Genomic DNA, 9,703 nt, shown 5'->3' on the forward strand with positions numbered 1-9,703 from the left:
CAGCTCATCACACAACCAGATTTCCAATGTATTTCATTTAATCGAAGAAATGTATAAAAATCAAAAGTGTCACTCTTCCATAACAAAATAAGATAAAAAGAAAACATGATTTTCTAGAAAATCAAAAAATGTACAAAAGTGCTGCTAAATAAAAAAGTTTAAAGTGTATTTAACCCAATGTCTTAATTCTCATAAATCTCTGAAAGTCAATGTCATTATAAAGTACAATATAGTCTTTTAAAAGCTTTCATAGAGTGACAACATGTCTCCTATTTGTTTGCTCTTTGGTGTTGTCACCGTGTCATACAGACTTTAGGTGGAGACTACAAGCAGCCATGTGGTTGCTTCTTGTCCTGGCTTGGTCCACTGTTGTCACCATCAGGAAGCCTGGCCTGATTAATGACGCTGGGGTGTATGCTTGTCGACTGGAAGCAGCTTCAAAATACTGCAGGAGATCAGTGACATGAAGACTTAAAAATATTTGAAAAAAGCTCAAATCTGTTTTATTGTTAATAAAAAAAAAAAAAATATATATATGACGCATGGGACCACAGAAAATTAAATAAATCTACTGTACGCTCCACGGCCTCCATATACTGGAGAAATGCTCTGTAACCGACAGGTGGATTAAGCCAATGGGATGAGCCATGGAGACCAAGCATCAACATTCATGTAATGGATAGTGTTTTCTTTTATTATTTATCAATACTGTATGAATAATAATATACATATAGATAACAATGTTATTGTATGGAAACATTTTTTTTTTTTGTTGGACCTGGACCACCCAGCTACTATATACTCCTAATGCTCCATTGCCTTGGGTGTGATCCCTACATAGACACTTGTTACAAATCAATGTTATATTTTCTGCATGATGTCACTTCTCCCCATATGTTCACTCAGGTCACATATACAAACCATGCCATGGGGGTGACTTCAGGACATTACCCCCCCCCCCCTCCATGTCTCATATAGGTCCATCACATGAGCACAAGTAGGGGGTTGGCTGACCCCCAATAAAATCACATTACATCCAATATACTTTAGTGATGTGACACAGCTACTGGGGTCACACCAGGACTGTATGAGCTCATTCATGCAGATCTGTCTGGAGATGCAAGGCTCACCAACCCATACATACAATGCCAATGGTGCCATTATGGTAAACAAATTCACATGTGCGCATGCTGCACATCCAATCATATGCCATCTGTAAACCCTTCCTATATATTTATTATTGCTAATACATGATAATAAAATCAGGAGGGAGGTACCATGCCCAATTAACACCCACAGATATAAAAGTCACTTACCAGTGGCTTGCAGCAAGCAATCACCCGCACTACAGACACATTCAGTCCTTGGCATTGAAGATCTTACAAGTGAAAAGTTTAAAGGATGCAGAAGATCTGCTAGATCCAGCCAGATAGGGAAGATCTGAAGGCAGCCTGGGCGATCCCATACGATGGGGGTCTGCAGTGTTCAGATGAATGGGCGATCAGGGCGTAGCTATCTATGCAGCTGCTGCATCGCCTGCTCTCTGCTCTGGAACAATGTGTGCAGCCCACGCCCAGAGAGCCGCTGTCCGCCACGCCTACCAGTGGGCGGCAACAATCAGGTGGATGAGAACAGCTATTGGACGGGGGTGTGGCTTCACATGAAACACCGCCCCTCATTGGCTTCTCAAAGCGAGCATGAGATTGTGCTGCAGCGTGGGGGGAGCTGCAGTGTGTTTAATAACAGGGCAATGGTATGGTAATCTATGGAGGGATCGTGGGGGGGGGGACTGTGCTGCCCAATTCACCATCATGGGCTGGGGTAGGATGTGGGAAGACTTGTTGCTGCTTTATCCTCCCATTTATGTGTCTGATCACATTTATACAGTATAACTATATATAGACGATAAAAGTGTCTTCATTCACCCAATCACTAAATCTAATACAAGCTTTAGGATAATGATGCTAAAATCATTTTTTTTTTATTTTAATTGTATCATCAAGGATTTTACAGGGTGACAACCCTCTGTCGCTATCTCCTAGTTGTGCCCCCGCGTTGTCACTAACAATTGTCATCCCAGCATGTGTCACACAAGCATGACGTCTCAGCCCTAAATCTATCTACACGAGTCAGATGACTCGAAAGATGATCATGTATGATCATTTCCAGCAAGAAACATGTACTGTGTGTACGCCGCCTGAGATTTTCTATAAAGCCATCAGTGTATTGCATGCATGTAGATAGGAAGTGGCTGTAGGAGATCAGAAGCACTGAGATGCAATAAGATAACAAGTTGAATACAGCATTTGATGGCAAACAACATGGCGATTGTTTATGATGCACGCTTTTATCTTGTTAGGTTTTAGATCTACTTTAAATGTTGCTGCCTTGAGATTTTAACTTTAATTTGATTATAGTTACATTTTCTCTGAAAGCGTTCTCTCTCTGAATAAAAGTGGCACAGAATCCATCCTACGCCATTTCCAAAGAGCAGATTTGATATATCCAGTGTGAGGATATGAAGGATCTCCAAATACAATTTAGTAACAAGATCAATCGAACCCCTCAGAAAAAAATCAATATATTCCAGGTGGTGCAAAAGAGAAGCTCCGTAAAGTCCTGGGACCCATTCACACCACAATTGCTGAGTCGCATTTTCTTGCAGTACAGCAATGCATCTCAAGATTCACAAATAGCAATGGTTTTGCTGTGCAATCCTCTGGTGTGCATTGGGTGAAAATGGTGCATGCTGTATTTTTCTTCCAGTGTATTAGTATCCAATCCAATTTCTTCCTGTTGGAACTTGGAAGCAGCTTTTTACAACAATCAATCAGACTCACTTTGTAAAAAGTTGTAAGGATAGGTACACACATGCAATAAAGGATTATTATTATTATTATTATTATAAAGGATTGTGAAAGATCCTTTCCAATGACAAACGACTGCACGATGCATAAACGAGTGCTGCACATACAGCGCTGTTCTGCTCCTTCACAAGATTCTCATCCGATTTCAGGTGAGCCGAATATTGGTTAAGAACCATTGCATGTGTGTACCTACCCTAAGTGCTACCTTGTCACACAAACTGGGCTGTTCTATTATGTTACCATTAGGCTGAATGCACACTGGAGGTAAGGTTGTGGTGCATTTTTTCTTCCACAGACTGCCTCATAGGGATCCACTACACGTAGCATCTCCCTGCAACAGCCCCATAGCGAATGAATAGGGGTGGCAATGAACGGTACTAGTACTGCGCACTGCGGCCGGCTGTCATATGTGCAAATGCTAATTCTGTGGTTGCTGAAACAAGGTGCTACCTGTAGTGAGCCTTGTGGAATCACACGATGTAAAGGTCGGTGTAAACCTGTCCTTACCATACCTCCAGCAAACCGATACACTGGCTATGTTCAGACTAGTGGTGAGGTTGCAATGGCGTTACCCCCAAGGAAAGACGCTACATTTAGTTTCTACCAATAGCAGCCCCTTGGAGATTAAATGGGGGTAGCAGTGAGTGTATCAGTAATGCTAAATATTGCAAGCTGTCAAATCTGCAGACACTGGTTAAGTGTGAGTAACCAAGTGGCAAAGTGCCAGCCACCAGGAGCTGAGTCGGATTGATCAAGACAGGTTTGAACCTGTACATGTAGCATCTTCCCTGAGTTAAAGTGGAACTAAAGTAAAAAAAAAACACACGGATCCTGAAGATCTGTCGATCCATTAGGAGGTTTCTTTGATCGGGTCCTGCCTCGTCCCAGTTTTCTCCTTCCGCCGGGCGCTGCCATTTGCTTCAGTCTTTTTCTGGGTTTTTCACACGTCACCTGATATTGCACTGCGCATGCATGAGAATGGCATTTTTTTTCTCCCATTAAGGAAAAGGCTCCTTCTGCACATGCGCGAGATCGAGCATGAGCAGAGGGAGCAGTCAGAGCCTCCTGGGATGCGTAATGTAGGGCTGTGCCGCACCTTTTTTTTTTTTAAATAAATACATTTTTACTTTACGAAAAAGTCAACCCTTTTATGTAAAGATAAAATGTTGAGTTTAGGTCCGCTTTAACAGTTCTCTGGCAGGAGCAAGTGCTAACCCCTTTATGGCCAGTGTGATCATTGCCTTACTATGCTATTTCTTTATAGATTGACTTTTGTTTTGTTTTTGTTTCTTTTTTTTTTGTAGTTCTGTTTTAAAATAAAGTAATATAAAACAACATTTAAAATAAAAATAAAGTTAAAATAAAAAATAAAAACTAAAGTAAAATAAAAACAACATTTCATAAAGCACTTTAATATATTTGTAAAAAAAAATGTTTTGTACCAGCAGAAATATTTTAGTAAAATAATTGTAGCAGATAAAAACTGTCACTTTGTACCTACAGTAACACTATTTACATAATAATGGCAAATGGTATGCCCTAATCATTTTAACAAATAATATATAAATATATAAATAATATATAAATAATGCTGGACAGGTTGGCTTTTAAAAGAAATTGAGAAAAGAATCAAGGGGTAATAAAAAGATGTTGTGGGGGACAGGATAAATCACATATAATGTACAAATGTAGAGTAGAATTACTAAGGTGAGAATCACATGCATTTCCAAGATTTCAGTTCCTGTGATTTTTATTATATTAAAATGGTTAAAAAATACATCTTTCTCAACTTTAAAACAATAAACTGTAAATTCATTTTGAGAATTATCTCTAATACATGGCATTTATACCTATCATGTTTAAACATAATGCATACTTTTAGGTAAGGATTGCAGAAAGTCTCTGTAATGTGTTAATTACAATAACTGAACATAAATAATGGCAATTTTAACAGATTTTAACTTTTTTACTGCAGTAGGTTTTCCTATTTTTTCATCTCATACAGTGAAGAAATGTATAATATATTTACCTGTCTGGCAATCCCATGTAAATAAAGTACTGGATTTGTTTTAATACAGTGATTAAAGGGAATCTGTATTAAAGAAATATGGAGGCTGCTATGCTGGGTGCTTCTGTACATTCTAGTTCCCTTGGCTGTCATACTGGTCCATTCATGGCTTCAACACTTTTCCTAACCTGTAAGAAGAATTCAGAGTAGGAGTTATGACTTTTATTTTTCATGACCTGCATGCTGGTTTCAGGGAAGCCATTCACAAGGTACTACTATATAACAATATTGGAGTAAGAGGTGGATTCTAGATGCCATCTGAAATCAAGGTGACAAAATGTTACGGGTCAAAGGTTTTGAAGCAAATACTACGAATCTTTATGACATTCTAAACTTTCAAATTGGAGACCTAATAGGATCGGATTTTTTAACACCAAATAGGGTAATAATACTATTCGACATTTGAAAAATGTGCCATATGCCTGAAATGGGAGATTAGAACAGAGCCAGTTATACCCACCTTCTGCAATGCCCCCAGTCTAAATTTGCCCGAGCTGCAATGACCCCGGTCTATATTTGCCCAGGATCTCATTTTATCTAAAACCAGATGAGAATGGTAATTCTAGGTATGAATGTCCAATCAGGTGAGCAGATCACAAGAGAAAAATGGTCATGTATCTTCACACATCTCACACATTCTGGCAAGAAAAACACTGGGGGGTCATTTAACAAGCAGATAATTTGACATTCACTTAAACATTCCCTGGTAGAGCATCTTCCAGGTCTATGTGTTTCAATGGCAGTAACTGATTAAATACAATATTTGTGTAAAAACCTTGCACCACAATCCCTATTCCATAATTATGCATATAGAATATTCTTTAGTATGGGGACTTTTTCAGTACCTATTCAGAATAAATGTAAACTCTTTTTTATAAAAAAATGAAAATTTCTCAATCATTTAGTAATTGATTCTCCACTAGTAAATGTTTCAATGAATGTCAGATTCACCGATTTATAAATAGACCCCTAGAAATTGGTGGATTTTCCAAGTTTGTAAAATTGTAATAAATGGTCACATTGTATAAATCTGTAATGGGTTATTAAATCTTCTCATAAAACCATTAGAGGCTTTGACACAAAGTGTGAAATTTGTTACATCTGGCAGTACCACTGACCCTGATACCATGGTGTTGATGAGAACAGCAGTTATATATATTAATTATCCATTGCACGCACCCACAATAGCATAGGCAGGGTTTATAGGAACATGACAGATCTGAGGATATAAATAGATGCTGATAAAAGCCAATTTACAATTTATTGCAAAAGAAAGTGTTATACATGTATAACCTTCTGACTGCTAGGAAAGTATATTAAATATCTTGGTAATTCCTCTTGTTGTTGGCCAACCACTTGTACAATACATATAATTATTGAAGGACTCAGAGCTGTGAGCTTGTTTCCTCATCTTGCATGGCCTCTCCATGGACTGTGGAAGTCATCATGTCTCAATCATTAAAGCTCTCCAAGGCTGGAGAAAAAAAACTATCATGGGAGAACCTGGGTGATCCAGCAAATCTGGAATAGATTATATGAAATCATTTGCTATCATTTGACATATGTTTTCAATCCTAGACCATATTCATTTCAGGTTAAGTGGATCACAAAGGTTCACCCATGGCAATCTATCTTTACCAGTCTTGGAGAGTTTTAATAAATCAGGCCCATTGTGTTATGTTCAAAGCCACCCTTCACCCAAGTTCACATAAGATGGTGTTATTTTCAATGATGTTTCCATCCTGCATTAACTCAGTACTCTGTCTTCTGTGTTTAGTTTAAAGATCAGTGGGGCATTTAGTGCCATTGACAGCTTCCAGAGTAAACATTGGGGTCCATATAGGGGTCATGTTCCCACCCCTGTATATTGTCATTAGGAGGCTAGTTTATGGAGAGTAAACATTTACATATCCTAGAGAAGACATCCTCAACCAGGGTTCCTCCAGAGATTGCTAAAGGTTCCTCAAACTGACTGATTGATCTCCATTAATGATGCCTCAGTAGTTCATGAGCTTTTGTTACTTGGCAGAGTCAGCTCCATAACTGATATGATAAGTTGTCCTCTGGGGGGTCATTCTTTACAATGATCTCCTTTTTGAGACTCCACTGATCCCCACTACATTTTTTTAGCAGAGGTTCCCTGAGACCTGACATTTTTTCAAGGGTTCCTTGGGGGTAAAAAGATTGAACATGCTAGTTACCTTACTATTAGATCATTATGATCTACATAAATACCATTTCCATGTGTTTGTATTATCCGCTCTGCCCACACAGATAGATGAGGGATTGGATTCTGTACTCTGCTATCCTATCAGCTCAGGAATGAATATTTATACATACCTATATATACCTTAGTTCTAGATAAATCGGATGTACATGAATACCATTGCCAGGTATCTATATTGCCTGCTATACTCCCACAGGTAGATGATGGATTGGATCCCCAACTCTGCTATCACATCCAATACCAAATACCTATTTATATGTGTTACCTTATAGATAAATCTGATTTACATGAATACCATTATCCTGTGTTTGTATTGTCTGCTCTGCCCACACAAGTAGATGAGGGATCCAATTCTCTACTCTGCTATTCCATCAGTTTAGGAATGAATATTTATATATATTACCCCATTTACAGATAAATCAGATTTACACGAATACCAGTGTCATATATCTATAGCAATAGATAAGATCTACCCATAATTACCAGTGTCCTGTATGTATATTGTCCGCTCACACAGGTAGATGAAGGATCTGATTCCCTGCTATGCTAGCCAATCACATGAATAATGAATATTTATGTTACGTGTAGATAAATCAGATCTCCCTATAAATACTAATGTCCTGTATGTATATTGTCCGCTCACACAGGTAGATGAAGGATCTGATTCCCTGCTATGCTAGCCAATCACATGAATAATGAATATTTATGTTACCTGTAGATAAATCAGATCTCCCTATAAATACCAGTGTCCTGTATGTATATTGTCCGCTCACACAGGTAGATGGAGGATCTGATTCTCTTCTCTGCTAACCCATCAGATGATGAATGAATATTTAGTTATGCTACCTTACCTATAAATCAAATTAACATGAATACCAATGTCATGTATCTTTATTATCTTCTATGCCCATATAGGTAGATAAGGGGTCAGGTTCAGTGTTCTGTTTTCCCATCACCTGAAGGATGATTTTTTATATATATGTTACCTGTAGATAAATCAGATCTCCCTATAAATACAATTGTCCTGTATGTATATTGTCTGATCACACAGGTAGATGGAGGATCTGATTCCCTGCTATGCTAGCCAGTCACAAAAACATATTTATGTTACCTAAAAACATAAATCAGATAATCCTATAAATACCATTGCCCTGTATATATATTCCCTGCCCACACAGGTAGATCTGATTGAATATTCTGCTCAGCAATGAATATTTATACATATTCCCTTACCTATAGATAACATAGATCTTCCTATAAATACCAGTGTCCTGTATTCCCTGCCCACACAGGTGGATGAGGGATCTGATTCCCTGCTATGCTATCCCATGACACGAGGAATGAATATTTATTTATGCTAATGAGCTGTCCCCGGTTGCTAGGACACGGTTGTTCTTGGTTACCAGGCCTGGGAATGCAGCGAAGCCTGGCGGAGTAACATCGAGCTGATGAAGTTTGTGCCGGGGAGATGACAACAGAGCCTCAGGTAGGAATCGTCCCGGGGCAGGTACCGATCGTAATGAACTTATTAGGTACAATAGGAGCGGCTGTAGATGTGCGGGGTGGCCCCAGGTGTCCATGCTGGGCAGTGTTATGATTGGTACCATGGTCGGTGTACACAATTCTCTGAGCAGTAATAGCTTATTATGTTATTACAAACTTCTACCTGCTTTAAAGTTCTATCTATGTCTGCCCTAAAGTGAACCTGTCACTTTGCTCAGTGCACACATATGTGTAATGCATTACATACGTGTAGGAGCCATGTTGTGTTAGCGTGCTGCTTTGGTAACAAGTTACATGTGTATTGTATGTTATTTTAATGTTTGTGCTACTGAGCTGCATGGTAAAGGTGTGATATGGCCCTTAGGGTAAAAGATCAGATTATATAGCACTGACATTGTCCACAGCGCAGTACAAAGTTCATAGTCATGTCATAGACTGTGCCTGAGGAGCTCACAATCCAATGTCCTCTTTGTAGTTATACGTCATTCATAGTCCAATTTTCCAACCTAACTGTGGTAGCCTTGGGGGCTGAGATGTGAACCTGGCCAATGTGCCACCCGGCTCTCTGAATTGGCCTGATTTATTAAAGCTCTCCAAGCCTGGAGACGGTACGCTTTCCACAGTGAAGCTGGGTGATCCAGCAAACCTGGAATGGATCTGGTGTAGGATTGAAAACATTTGCTAACAAATAGGAATTTACTGGATGGAAATCCATTCCAGGTTTACTGGATAACCCAGCTTCACCGATGAAAGTGTATCCTCTCCAGCCTTGGAGAGCTTTAATAAATTGGGCCCTATGTCTCATCTCTTCTGCATTGATACTGCTTTTCACTACACCCCTCCTAGTGCCCCATTTGTCTGCCACAGCCCTGAGTAAAAAGTTGGGTTTAAAACAGACCTGTCATGAAAAAGGAATGTGCACATATCTGACGGATAATTAGCATCTGAATGTAAAAAGAAACCAAAATGTGTGCAAAATCCAGAATTTGACAAAAATCAGAAACCACCTTCACCTGGAGCTCATCGTTCTGGGATGCA

The 9,703-nt window shown here is 39.0% G+C and overlaps 2 protein-coding genes across 2 annotated transcripts in view; one reads left to right on the forward strand and one right to left on the reverse strand.

Annotated features, from left to right (window-relative positions):
• Positions 1 to 1,549, reverse strand: part of HRAS (HRas proto-oncogene, GTPase) — a 42,593-nt gene extending 41,044 nt beyond the window's left edge. The window contains exon 1 of the mRNA XM_072421648.1: positions 1,317 to 1,549. The gene's annotated coding sequence lies outside the window, so the exon portion shown is untranslated. The remainder of the gene's footprint in view (positions 1 to 1,316) is intronic.
• Positions 1,550 to 8,565: 7,016 nt separating this feature from the next.
• Positions 8,566 to 9,703, forward strand: part of LRRC56 (leucine rich repeat containing 56) — a 38,825-nt gene continuing 37,687 nt past the window's right edge. Inside the window, exon 1 of the mRNA XM_072421512.1 lies at positions 8,566 to 8,648. The gene's annotated coding sequence lies outside the window, so the exon portion shown is untranslated. The remainder of the gene's footprint in view (positions 8,649 to 9,703) is intronic.

This window comes from Pyxicephalus adspersus, chromosome 9 (assembly GCF_032062135.1).
Source record: "Pyxicephalus adspersus chromosome 9, UCB_Pads_2.0, whole genome shotgun sequence".
NCBI lineage: Eukaryota > Metazoa > Chordata > Amphibia > Anura > Pyxicephalidae > Pyxicephalus > Pyxicephalus adspersus.